General features: G+C 46.5%; 1 protein-coding gene across 6 annotated transcripts in view; it reads left to right on the top strand.

The window, feature by feature from the left end:
* Nucleotides 1-13,201, top strand: part of ZNF608 (zinc finger protein 608) — a 109,629-nt gene that overhangs the window by 34,346 nt on the left and 62,082 nt on the right. The window lies entirely within an intron of this gene.

The raw sequence follows: 13,201 nt of genomic DNA, 5'->3' as shown, positions 1-13,201 counted from the left end.
TGATGACTTAAATCATGATTCAAATGAACTTAATTTAAATTTAGTTAGTCTAATGCTAACACTATTTGCAGGTGTTTACCAAGTAACTGGAAATTACTGTAATATTAAGGGAGGCATAGTAGAAATACACATTTAATGTAAACATGGAAACTCTATCACCCACAGGGTGCTTTTAGTTTAATGTTGGTATATAGAATATGCCCTCCATCACTTTTTTTTTTTTTTTTTTTTTTTTTTTTGCTACATCATATAAAATTTCTTAATTACTGGCTGAGAAATCTTGTCCACTTTAAAAGTTGTGGCCACCCATTTATTTTGGAACTGATCTCTTACTGTTCTATGTGAGAATAATACTTAGTCAAGTATTATTTGATAAGAGTGAGACTGGGTGAACTGGCCATAGTATTAGTCTCAATAATTTGTGAGAGCCATCTATTAATAAAATCTATTCTGAAACACAAAATCACTGTCCCTTGTAGGACTGCAGCTCTCTAAGCATATTCTGAAACATGGCAGTACAATGAAATTTTCTGGAAATAGGGATGCTAAGATGTGGCCCTCCCCCTGTCTCCCACGAAGCCCTCATCATCATATTCATTTTCCATATACTTTTGTGCAATCTTTTGAGATCATTTTCATAGGATTTATTTTAATTCCTCAGACTAGCATTCTTCATGCCATTTTACAGATAGACGCTGACACTGGAAGCTCTTGATCTCATTCTTAGGCAAGGATTCCTCCTAGGACAACAGCTAATAGAAGAGGAAAGAATGATTGCATCTGTCAAATAAAATCTTGCTATATGCCTGATTCTGAATAACTATAAATGTTCAGTTATAGATCCAGATACCTTGAAGTTTTCCGTTTCATTTGGTTTTCAGAGACCACAGTAGCATGTGTTGGTTTAGCCATGTGAGAAGTTAAAAAGGCCTGTAAGCATGTGCCGTTCAGGTTGGTGGGCACAGTGCATGCTGGAGATGACAGGGGAGGCTAACTTTGGTTGAGCACCTGTTTTGTGGTTGGGATAATAAGGGCTTTAAATGGATTGTCTTGTTTGATGTAGCTATTACATTAAATACAAATTGGTAATCCCACTTTAGGTAAGGAAACAGACTTAGAAAAGTAAAAATTTAAGATTATGTAGCTAGTAAGCTAATGGTCTGAGAATCAAACACAGAGACTGCATTCTTAGTTTTTACATTTTTTATACTCTGTTCCCCAGTTCAAAAGTATTGCTGGGACACTTGGCCTGAGACCCTGACCTGCTGTCATTATTCTCTGGGAAGTAGCTTCTGGGCCTGATGATCTTAGCTGTCCCATTCATGACCTAACCTGTGGGTGCAAGAACTCCAGGTGCCTGGAACTGCTCGATTCATTCACAGTCTCCAACAAAATGTGTTTGAGAACATTAATTATTTCACCCAGAGCCCTCAGTTATAAGGGAATGAAAGTACCCTGGTTTTCATAATTAAAATGTTATAAATAAAACAAAACACCTTGCAACTATACAGGATGCTTTAGTTTTGTTTAGTCTTATAGGAGTAGAGAGGTCAAATTTGTTGAAAATTTTTTGTATTTATTGTTTATTTATTTTGCTTGTATGTAAGCTCTGTGAGGGCAGGGATCTTGTCTGTCTTGATTATCATTATATTAGTGCCAAGCAGCACAAAGGCTGGCATTATAAAGAGATGCTTGATAGCCGGCACCGGTTTGGCTCAGTGGATAGAGCATCGGCCTGCGGACTGAAAGGTCCCAGGTTCGATTCCGGTCAAGGGCATGTACCTTGGTTGCGGGCACATCCCCAGTAGGGGGTGTGCAAGAGGCAGCTGGTCGATGATTCTCTCTCATTGACGTTTCTAACTCTCTATCCCTCTCTCTTCCTCTCTGTGAAAAATCAATAAAATATATTAAAAAAAAAGATGCTCAATAAACATTTATTGAATGTTTTAAATTAAAATTGAAATATACCTCCTTGGGTCTCTTTTCTGGGTTTTATTGGGAAAGCTGAAAAGTATCAGAAATAGATGTGTATGCTTACTTCTCCTCATTCCCCATTTCTTCCTGCTGTCTTCTGACACTCCTCCGTTCCTTTTCCCTTCTCCCCCCTCTCCACCAACGTATACTGGAGTCCCGGTGGAGACCTAAGTGAGCTATTCAAAGTAGAGTTGTGGGTGTGGTAGTGGTGGTGGAAGAGGGTAAATGGTGATGGAAGGAGGCAGTGTGGTGAACACACAGTACAGTGCAAAAATGCTGTGCTGTGAAGTTTTGTACCTGAAAGCTGAATGATTTTGTAGACCAGTGTCACCTCAATAAACTCAACAAAAAGGGAATAAAAGAAAGTAGAGTTGATGCTTGAACAAGATGGGGTTAGGAGTGCCAACACCCCAGAGGCCTCTAACTTTTGACTGCCCTAAAACTTTACTATCAGGCTCTTGTTGACCAGAAGTCTTGCTGATAACGTGAACAGTCAATTAACATGCATTTCATATGTTATATGTATTATATTCCATATTCTTACAGAAGCTAGAGAAGAGGAAAAGTTGAGTAAATCCTAAGAGAAAACTACATTTACAGCACTTATTGACAAAACCTAAAGTTAACCTGTGCAGTTTAAACCCAGTGGCCAGAGGCCAACTGCCACTAATCAGACCAAAGGTCACCAGCTCCTTCTGCAAAGAACCCGTAGTAAATATTTTGAACTTTGTGGGCTCAGATGCAATAGGATATTATGTAAGTACCTGCATAATGAGGGAGAGAAAACAATTCCTACAGATTTTTTTATAAGTGGATGAAAATGCAAACCTACTGATAGTATTGAGTCCAATTTGTTGCTAATACAGATCCTTCTATGAGAAGAATGGAATTCTCTGTATTGGGGGGGTGGGTTCATAGTGATTGCTATCATTAAATCGATTGTAAAAATTCATTTGGAAACAAATTCTTAGCTTGTGGGCTGTACAAAAAGTTGGCGGCGGGCCGGTTCTGGCCTTGGTTGGGGGACCCGTGGACAGGACTGTGGACTGGAAGACACCCCCAGACTGGGAAAACTGCCGGAATGTAAAGGCTCCTTGCTCTGAGACTGGGAAGGGGAGAAGCTCACATTCGGAGGAAATGGGATGGAGACTGGGAGCAGGGGCATCTGGTGGAGAACGGGAAGAGAGAAGGGAACAGAGGGGTTTTCTCTGTGCCCAGGGCCTCAGTGCGTCCAGCGGGGTGCCGCGGGCATCGCTCTGGGAAGCACAGCCTGGATGCCGGGGCTCTGTGGCCTCGTGTCCTTGTGGCCTGGGACACGGAAAGGTGGAGGAGCTGGCATGTGGGGAGGGTCTGGGCTCCCAGAGAGCAAGTCCGCTCGTGGGGAAGGGCCGCGGCCATGGTGCCGAACCAATGGGAGCAGAAGGTTCCAGGGACACGCGTGGGGGCCGCCCTGGGGCCGCCAGCGGCGAAGTGAGGGTTCCACGGCGATCAGGGGGGCCTCGAGGGTGGAGCTCTCCGGGCCTGTCCTCTCTGACTCCCAGCCCCCGGCACCCGAGCCTGTGCCTGGGCTTCAGGAACCCCGCCCGCCTGGTGGGCCATGACCTCCACAGCCACCTCTCCTCCTGCCCGGCAGGGTGGGGCGCAGGGTTCTGCCTTCTCCTCACGCCCTTGACCTGTCCCTTGCACTAGCTACCAGCCCCCCCCCCCCATCCCCGCTGGCTGCACCCCTTTCTCGCTAGAAGCGCACCCTCTGGGGTTCCACGTGGTCCTCCCCTGCCGCCTGCCCTCACCAACGGAAACAGAACCTGGCACCAGAACCTGGCAACGTCTTTGGGTTTCCCTCCCCCTCCCTCCGCTGAGAGTGCTCTGTCCCCAACCTCCCCTCCCCCCAGCCTCCCCTCTCCCCAGCCTCCCCTCCCCCAAGCTCCCCTCCCCCAGCTCCCCTCCCCCCACGCCCCTTCTCCGCTGCCCTCTCTCCTAGGGCTGCGATGGCCTCCAGCTGCCGCTCAGCCCCTCTCTCTCCTCCCCACAGCCTCCTGGGCGCTTCCACCACGGGAGCCACCCATCTCCCCTGCCCCTGGCTTCCCGCCTCAGTGCTGGCTTCTAACTCCACTCAGTGGTGGTCCTCCCCCACCCCCCCCCACAACCCCCATTTTCTTAGCCTGGCCTGGGCTCTTGAGAACCCAAACACCACCCCCAAATGCCTCATTCTCCAACTCAGCTCCCGCTCTGGATCCTCCTCCTCTCCCTTCCCCCTCCCCCCCTCATGTCCCAATGGCTCAGCTCTGCACCTGCCTCCCTCCCTCCCCGGGTCCCTCCTGCACTTGCTGGTCCCCCCTCCCCCAATGCCCCCCCTCCCCCAATGCCCCCCTCCCCCAGTATCCGCCCCCTCGCCCCCCGCTCCCACAATGCCCCGGGCCCAACTGCCGGCTCCACCTGACACGCTGCTCGGTGGCCCACGGGTTCCTCTGCGCTCCGGCCCCTCCACAGCTCCCGACCATGCTTGGCACCTCCTGGCACCTGGCGAAAGTCTGTTGGATGATGAAGCGCCTGCCCATGGTGAGGCGGCTCTCGGCAGTGGCCCTGGCCCAGGGGCGGCCGCGGGACTCTTGCACTATCCCCGTGGCACAGACAGGTCCCTGCACCATGTTGGCTTGTTAGTTGGCTTGCAGGGCCTCATCCATGCGCCTTCTCCTGGGTGCACCAGCGTCTGGTTACTTGTATTCTAGAGCGGAATGGCTTAGCACCTTTTAATTAAAAATTAGTTTAAAAAAAAAAACCGTATGAAAGGGAATACATGTTCGTGTCCAAACTCAGGCAGCACAGAAAGCTGTGAAATGAAAAGTGACCCCCCCCCCCAATGGTTTTATGGATAAAATGTCTGGGAACAGCTATTTTGTGGGGGAGGGACGGTTCAGGAGAAGAAGCTTTTAAAAGATACAGAACTTGGTAGAGGTCATGACAGTCCCTCCTAGAATATCCTCCAACGTCAGATGGGAACACCACCCTTGCACTCACGGAGCTGTGAGAACGAGACACTCCAGTGACTGTCTCCAAGGTGCCCTTGGACGTGGGCATGCAGATGGCTGGGGAGCAGGACTCTGTGATTTTATCTCCCTCTGTACCCTTTGATCTCTGTGATAAGCTATGAAACTCTTGCCTGGGTTGTTTGATTTGCTATGAAATTAAAATTTCAAAGCTTTCTTTAATTTATTGAGACTGATCAGTATTTAGAATCTGCACTTAGGAGGCCTGGAGGGAAGAGAGACAAGGCATCATTCATGCTGTGACGCAGACATGCGTTTATGTGGGCAGAGAGGAGAGTGAACGGTGGTACCAAGGTCTTGTGTGGGCAGGCGGTCAAAACTGCCCCCTCCCTGGCTGGCCCGCCTTAGTTCCCACACAGTGTGACCCAGGCACTTCCTTGTTATTTGTAGGGCCAGCAAGCATAATGTTGATCATTCAAATGTCTAAAATACCCCTTTTAGGTGGTTGCAAATGAGATTTCATGGTGTAAGGTAAAGAAGTGCTATGAATAGAAAGAAGTAGGAATAAGGTGACTCCTTTCTCCCCAAAACAAAACAAAACAGGCTTTTATTTCCTCCCCCAGTTCCAATCTCCCTTCTTATAACCATGCCTGTGTCCAGAAGAGTGAGGGTGAGAGGCCTCCAATCTTTCCCTAATTTCAGGAGAAATTTAAGAGTCCTGCAAACAACGGCAGTGCATTGATGTCCAGGATTTAAGATGCTCAGTGTTCAGACGTTTTGAAGTTGATTTGTTAGTGTCAGTGCAAAATCCATAGTCAGAAATCCATAGTAAAGTTTCACTCCTAAGGTTTGGGGACCAGATCTAAGGGATAAATATGGGATTTGTGTGACACTTTCAGGAATTCCCCCTAGTGCAAAAGGAAAGGGATGTGTGAAAGGGATAAATTCCAGGAGACAGCTGTTTAGTACCTTTAGGACAGTCTGCTTCATTTGAGGATGATTTTTGTTTTTTAAGTGGTTTTGAAAGTAGGCAGAAGGAGAGGAAATCAGGCAACCCTTAGGAGCACGATATGAAAGCACGGGCCATTTGCTGCTGCTATTTAAAGCGCACCCGGCTCCCTGAGCCCTGGGAGATGTCAGTGGCACTTTGGAAACAGATGAAGAGTCTGTGGCTCAGCAACAGGACAGGATTTTTCAACGCACATGAGTGCGGCTAAGTGTGTGATAAGCGATGTGGTCTGGTGGAAATGCCCTCCACCTCCAGGGAGCGCCTCCTGGGGAGGCATTTGGTTTGGCTTCCAAACAACCAGATACATTGAAGACACTGAGTTGAGTAGTTTCATCAATCTCTATCTTTGTACGTAGTACCTTCTCCTTTGCTTTGCAAAACTGTCACAGTTAGAGGAAGTTAAAAGCAGTCAATGCAGCTTAAGGTATATTTTACTCAGGTGGCTGTGTACGGGCCCTGTATGTGGGGCCACCTGTGGAGGGACACACCAGCGGTCAGTGTCCTCCCCTGGGCCACCTCTCCTCCTGTGATTTTGGGGGGGCTGGAGTCCTGGCTGGAAATGGAAGCATTGGCCTTGGCCCCACTGGGCCGAGCTCGCCCAGGTCAGAGGCTAAGCCTTTAAAAGCACCTGAGCAGCCAAACGTGTGGCTTTTTATTCAGGGCAAGCCCTAGTCTTCACACCTGGGAATGAGAAAAGGAAAACAGTGGTATAATTCCTAGTCCTGCACGTGGTTGTAGCTTTTGGAGTGGGATGATTTAAAACGATGGCAAGACAAAGCTGAGCTTCGGTTTCAGCGAGGTTTGTAAGTGCGGCTTCTGAAAGGATTGCAGTGTTTGAGTGGACGATTGAGGGCCACGGTTTTGAACTCTGCGCAATAAAAGGTGACACAGGTGCGTGTGGCTTCCAACATACAGAAAAGGTTAAAAAATATAGGAGGAATGTGTGCTCTGTTTTACATTTCGGAGCTCTCGCTTTTGGCGTACTTCAATGTGGGTTCAAATTCTGGCCCAGCCACTGACCCTAAATGACCTTTTAAAGTTACCTTTCCCGTTTCTTATTTCTCATCTGTGTAGTACTTTCCTGACAATCTTGTGAAGATTGAATGAAAGAATGCACAGTAGAACCGAACCTCTCCAGTGTTACATGGGTTGCACAGTAGCTGCTGATAATGTTACTAATTTTTATAAGAAAGCCCCATGCACTTGGAACTCGGCGGGGTTTGGCCTTGAATTTCAGCTCCTTAGATAACTGGCCTGTCCTCTGAGATCTTCGGTTTCTGCCTTTGTAAAATGGGAGTGTTAGGAGGGTTAAAAGGATGTAGAAAATGTGTGGTGCCTAGTACACAGTGGGCCCTGAGTGAGGATTGGCCTGTATTGTTTTCAAAGCAAACTGCAAAGCACACATGGCTTTGACTGTGGTTCTAAAGGGGGAAGTCTGCTCCATTTAGGAAAGACAGAATTAGGGACAACCGAATCTGGTTGTTCCAGGTTCGTCTTCCGAGAATGGAGGAAAGGTCAGTGCTTCAGGAAACAGCCTTTCAGCTGTCCTTGCTTTGCTAATGAGGCGGTGACGCCATGCAGGAAGGCTGGTTAACATGCAAGTGCGAGGAGACTTTTGCAGTGGTCACCTTTAGAGAGCGGGGACTTCTCCACAAGGTGCAGTCTCTGCCTAATGCTTTTTAAATTAAAGAGGAGACTGTGGGCAATCTCATAAAACAGCCAAGCACCAGGGCATAGAGAAAACGTGAGCATTAAGTAATTGTGCCTCAGCACGCTCATAGAATGTAAAAGTATTGCCCAAGCAAAATAAAATGCCATTCTCCCTCTGGTTGTTGGAGATCTCAAAACCCCAGGATGGAGGGGATAATAGCGAGATGTGCAGCTTTGTGGTCACAGATGAAAGAGACCTGGGGCAAGGCCCAGTAGGGTTCAGATCTGCCCCAACGTGCCTGCGGGTGTGAATTTCTCATTAAGGTTTCCCCTTCTCCCCTGCCTGGCCTGGTGGCACTTGCTGTCCCCGAGCCACCTGACTGGCTCTTTGTTGGGTCTGAGCAGAGCAGGTGTGCCACCGGAGCACCCCAGCCTGGCCCTGGCGACTCTTCCTCCTTGGCTGTCAGTGTCTGGGTCCCGGAAACCATCCCAGGCTTACCCAGCCGCTGCTCCAGGGATGCAGAGCCGCCACCACCAGCTCCCAGGCTCATCAGCACTCAGGGAGCCCTTGAAATGAGGTGAACAGAGAAAATATTGCCAGAATCTCACTGCAGCTTTCCCCCGGCCCTCTGATTACACACACTAAGTGCCGCTATCTGTGTAAATAACCTTTTCTTCCCCACCTCTCGCTCCCTCCCCACTCCCAGGCTCCGGGCTCTCCGGAGTGATAAATAGCCAGGCTACTGCTCAGCGTGCACCAACACCTGGGAATAATCATGCAAAAATAACAGTGAGAGACTGCCGCGCGTCTGTTCTTGACATTAACTTTCCTCAGTTTGACAGGCTGCCACCACCAGCTGTTAGACTTATGGGTCTTTTTTTTTCTTTCTTTCTTTTTTTCTTCTTTCCACTGGAGATGGCTGCTTTCCTGCTTCCCTTTTTGGGGCTGTAATAGGCTACATCAGTGTCCCATCAAGATGACAGAAAAGGGCGTTGACAAAGGAACCATTGCTAAAACCAGCCAGTGCTCTGTCCTCATCTTTTATTCCAGTTGTTCGTGTTATTTGACTACTAATTCCCCACTGATTTCTTCCTGGAACATGTGGTGATTGCTAGTTTAGGGTACCCTCCTCAGAAAGGTGTCTAGAACGGCCTCTCTTGAATTGTCTTTGGATGTAGCAAAGCCTAGCATTTGGCCTTGTAGGAGCAAAACACCTACTGATTACCTTTTAGTTCAGGCCTCAAGTATGTTTGTAATAATAATAGTAACCCTGACGACGGCAGTGCCTTTTATTTTATTACAGCTGCTCTGTACTGGGCCCTGAGCTAATGTTGTCTGGGTGACCTCACGTGGTAGTCACGTTAGCCAGGGGTTATTTCCATTTTACAAATGAGGCCACTGAGTTCCGCAGAGATGAGGGGACTCGCCTGAGTTTATGTCCCCAGAGGTGGAGCTAGGTTCCAGTTCAGAGATGGACCCTGCACCCCCTACTTGTTGCTGTTTGCCCTCAGACAGCCCCGTGGGTGCCTGTCTGCAGTTACAGCTCTGTTTGTATGATCTGATTTGATTAGTGCCACAGGTTTGCCCACTCTTGTTTTGTTAGCAGGCTGCACAGTGCCTGGCACAGGGCAGTTGTGTGGAAGTTATTTATTGGGTGGACATGTGACTGAGTGTAGGTGAAGAAAAGGAGACTTTGTGAGGAGCAGTGTATGATAAAGGGGTGCAGTGGGAGATGAGAGGGCGGGGCTTTTGTAGAAATGTATGGCTCACCTGACCAGATGCCAGTTTATGAATGGAGTGTTCCCCAAGCTGAGCTTTTCAGGATTAAGCCCTTTTACTTACACATTTCACATGCTTTAACTGCACTTACCTATGCATTTGGAGGGGATTAGAGATTTATATTAAACATAATAGGATATAAAAAGGAGCTTTGTGAGTTTGTGTGAAGAGTTAGGGAACTGCACTATTAGACAGGGACATCCCCTCTCCCACAAACGATTGTTTCTGAGCTGAGTGCTATGCTGAGCCTTCACTTTACATGAATTATCTCATTGAGTCTTCTCTGTCACTGTATGTGAGTAATGTTGTTCTTACTCCCACTTCTTAGACCCAGAGTAGCCAGGTAGCTTGCTCAGGGTCTCACACAGCAAGGAACGACAGGGTCAGGATTTGAATCCAGTACATCCTGAGGCCCACTGCTCCCATGTCCAAGTGTAAGCTGCCTCTTCACTTGAGGGAGCCCTTGTGAGAACTGTTGCTACCCTCTGTCTTAACTTCGTTAGCTGAAGAAATGATGGGTCAGTGTATAAGTGACCTGAGACATCAGGGTGCAGTGGAGTTGATCTTCTGTGGAAGGCAAAAATAACCATTCAAAACTCTCTAAAACCCTGCTTTTCATATGGTGCGTGTGGTTTTGTGTTAGCCACCGTGAGATACACAAGAGAACTGAAACCTTTTGGAGGGAACATCTCCCACTGGGGGCGTTCGCAGGCAGAAGGAGTTGGCCACACTCTGCATTATTTCCCACCCACACCTGTTTGGTTTTTTTTTGTCTTCTGAGCGCCTGCTGTGAAGTTTCTGCTTGCAGGAGGCTGCGCTTTCAGGCTCACCTGGGCTGCCCTTGGGACCACGCATTGCCCGCCACAGATAGGGGCCACCTTCTTCTCCGGAATCAGAATGTTGGGCTACATTACATTCTTGACCTAAAACATTCTTGGATTGTCTCAGGGGAAAGCGGGGAGACAAACTCAGCTGCTGTGCCTGGCCGGGTCAGAGGGCTGAAGGGAGGCTAGGCCCTGTCAGTTGATGTCACGAGGAACATGGGCCCAGCATAGCATATTATTCAATGACGGAGTTAGGACAGTGGTCGGCAAACTGCGGCTCGTGAGCCACATGCGGCTCTTTGGCCCCTTGAGTTTTTTAGCAAAGGCCAGCTTAGGAGTACCCTACTTAAGTTAATAACAATGTACCTATCTGTATAGTTTAAAAAATTTGGCTCTCAAAAGAAATTTCAATTGTACTGTTGATATTTGGCTCTGTTGACTAATGAGCCTGCCGACCACTGTGTTAGGAGATAATGGAAATTCAGGTATTTTCCTAATTTTTTGTATTGGCAAAAATAAAAATAAAAAAAATAATTGGAAGGTTTTTAAAAGTAGCAAACCTACCAAATGAAACATCTCTGGGATGGCTGTAATTCCCTACCCCCTCTCCCACGGTGACCTCTGGGAAAGCAGGACCCCCAGCAGACCATGTGGGTGGTCTTTGTTCTTTACGCCAACTCCTGAAACCCCAATGGAGAAAAGTTCTCCTTTTCCCTCTCACTGGTCAGTGATCCTATGAGATCGCCTATGAGAATGGCAATTTTGAGCTACTGTGAGGAAGCCAGTGCAGTGGGAAAACTAAGAGAAATTTACTTGTGTAACAAAGAGTCATCTTTAAAACTCTGTTACCTACTATGTTTTCCTATCAAGTTTAAGGGTTTTAGGCTGTTAGCACATTGGGGGACTGTTTAGGGTTAGGTTAGCTTCATATTTATAGTCAAACTCTCTGAACCTTAGCTTTCTCATTGTGAAACATGAGGGGACAGAGCTCCCTTCTGTGAACGTCATGAACTGAACCTTTTCATTGTTTTGGGATTGTGTTGATGGAAATAAACACAGTTAACTTGCTAGAAGGCCCAGGATACCTCGGTATCTTCCCACAAACCATCTAGATGCTTTAGAAATGTGCTCTCTGGAATTGTATACAAATCCCAGATAGTGATGGGTAATCACATGTGAGTGTGTATCCAAATGTAGTCAGAAGCTGAGTTATATGGATGTAAGGACTTATTCTAGAAATCGCTATGATAGGATTCGTCATCAATATTAGAAGGCCAAGGAATACATTTCCCAGTTGAGGAAATTGGACTCCATTGAGGTTAACTGATTCTCCAAAGTCACGAGCTTAGTGAGTGTCAGAGTTGGGGCCCAAATCCTAGTGCTAACACGGCCTGCCTCTGCAGCCTCTCTTGTGCACGTTGTCCTGTTGTGTCCTGATCAGAGACTTGATGCTCTCCAAGACTCCTGACCTCTCCTGTTTTATTTCATTTTCTTGTTTATCCAATTGAAGCTACATTTGTTTCTCTTGAAATTAATGAGGCTGTCAATCAAGTGATACAAAGAATACTTTGAGAATATTGTTCCACTTAAGTCTTTTCAGTTTATATGTATAGCATTCAATTACAGCCAATTTACAACTAACTATAGAAATTTACATTTTGTTGGAAACATTGGGGGGAAAAGTGCAGTAACTAGTTTATGTTTCCTTGCTCTTTTTTTTTTTTTTTTTTTTAATTCTAGAAAGCTCTTCCAATCACACAATCTTTCAGTCATAATAAAGACTACAAGGTAGCATTGATTCCCCTCACCTTTAAATTTCCTTCCCCAGAACCTTTCTTCATTTGTCAGCTGGGTTTTAAAATAGGAACTATCAGTGTGAACTTTGATCCACATTAAGCTGCATTTACACGAAAGCATAAATCACCAGATCTGGGGCTTAGGGCCGTTAAATGCTTTTCTTTCTTGGGCTCTGTGATCAAGAATGAAGAACAATAAAAGGCATGGGGCAAGAGAAGTTTTATGGCAGCTTTGAGAGCAGGAAATTAAGTTTCTTTAACATGCAGTTGGATGAAGGGCTGCTCCATTGCATCTTGGATCACTCAGGCAAGTGAACGTCATTTTATCATGTTAGTGAAATGCAAACTGTAGAAATAGCTCACACAGTTATATGAACAAGGAGGCCACACAGATGACTGCTTCAGCTGTTGGACTGGGGAGCACACTTCCTCATGTGACTTATCTTGAAATGCACTCTTGTGTGTTTTTTTTTTGTTTTGTTTTTTTTTTTAAACAACAAAGACTATATAATAGAATGTCTGTAGCCAAGTGTCGATTTCTTACAAAGGCTAACTTGGAATATATGTACAACAGACAAACCTGGCATTTTACCAGAACAGTCATCCATGTGTCTTGTTAGACATACAGTTTTCTAGCTCAGCTGATAAAACATGCAAGGTGTTGTTCCTGATATGTAGAGGGTGTCTGTGTGCAACGTGAGGACATAGGGGACCTGAAGTCCTGGTGCAGACATGCTTTTTGCATGTGGCTCTTTCACATTTGATAACCTATCAGCAAGGCCAAAGCTATTGTGTAGCAATCATAATAGTGGCTAAAATGTGGCCAATGAATGGATGAGATGGTTGGTGACCTACCTATTTAATATGTGCATAGCCTTTGGTTTCATTTTGGCCAGATGCCTACACTTTTTGAGGTGAAGAGCTCCTTTACTGTTCTCAGGACAGGGGTGCGCAGGAGTGCTGGTATCACAAGGTCTGTGCTGGCTGTCAGTTTCATTTTTTGGATTAAAGAGACAGGACTGCAGAGTCTCCATTGAATTCATCAGGGATCTGTCTTTAAAAGTTCAACCACTAAAGGACTTGTGCTTTGAAGAAACTGCAATTCTGTTGCTGATGGCCACATCCATTTATTTCTCCGCTTATGTGAATTCTTCTGAACTTTGCAGTAGAACACTTAATTA

This window comes from Pipistrellus kuhlii, unplaced genomic scaffold (assembly GCF_014108245.1).
Source record: "Pipistrellus kuhlii isolate mPipKuh1 unplaced genomic scaffold, mPipKuh1.p scaffold_m20_p_4, whole genome shotgun sequence".
Lineage (NCBI taxonomy): Eukaryota > Metazoa > Chordata > Mammalia > Chiroptera > Vespertilionidae > Pipistrellus > Pipistrellus kuhlii.
This window is presented reverse-complemented; position numbering and strand designations above follow the sequence as displayed.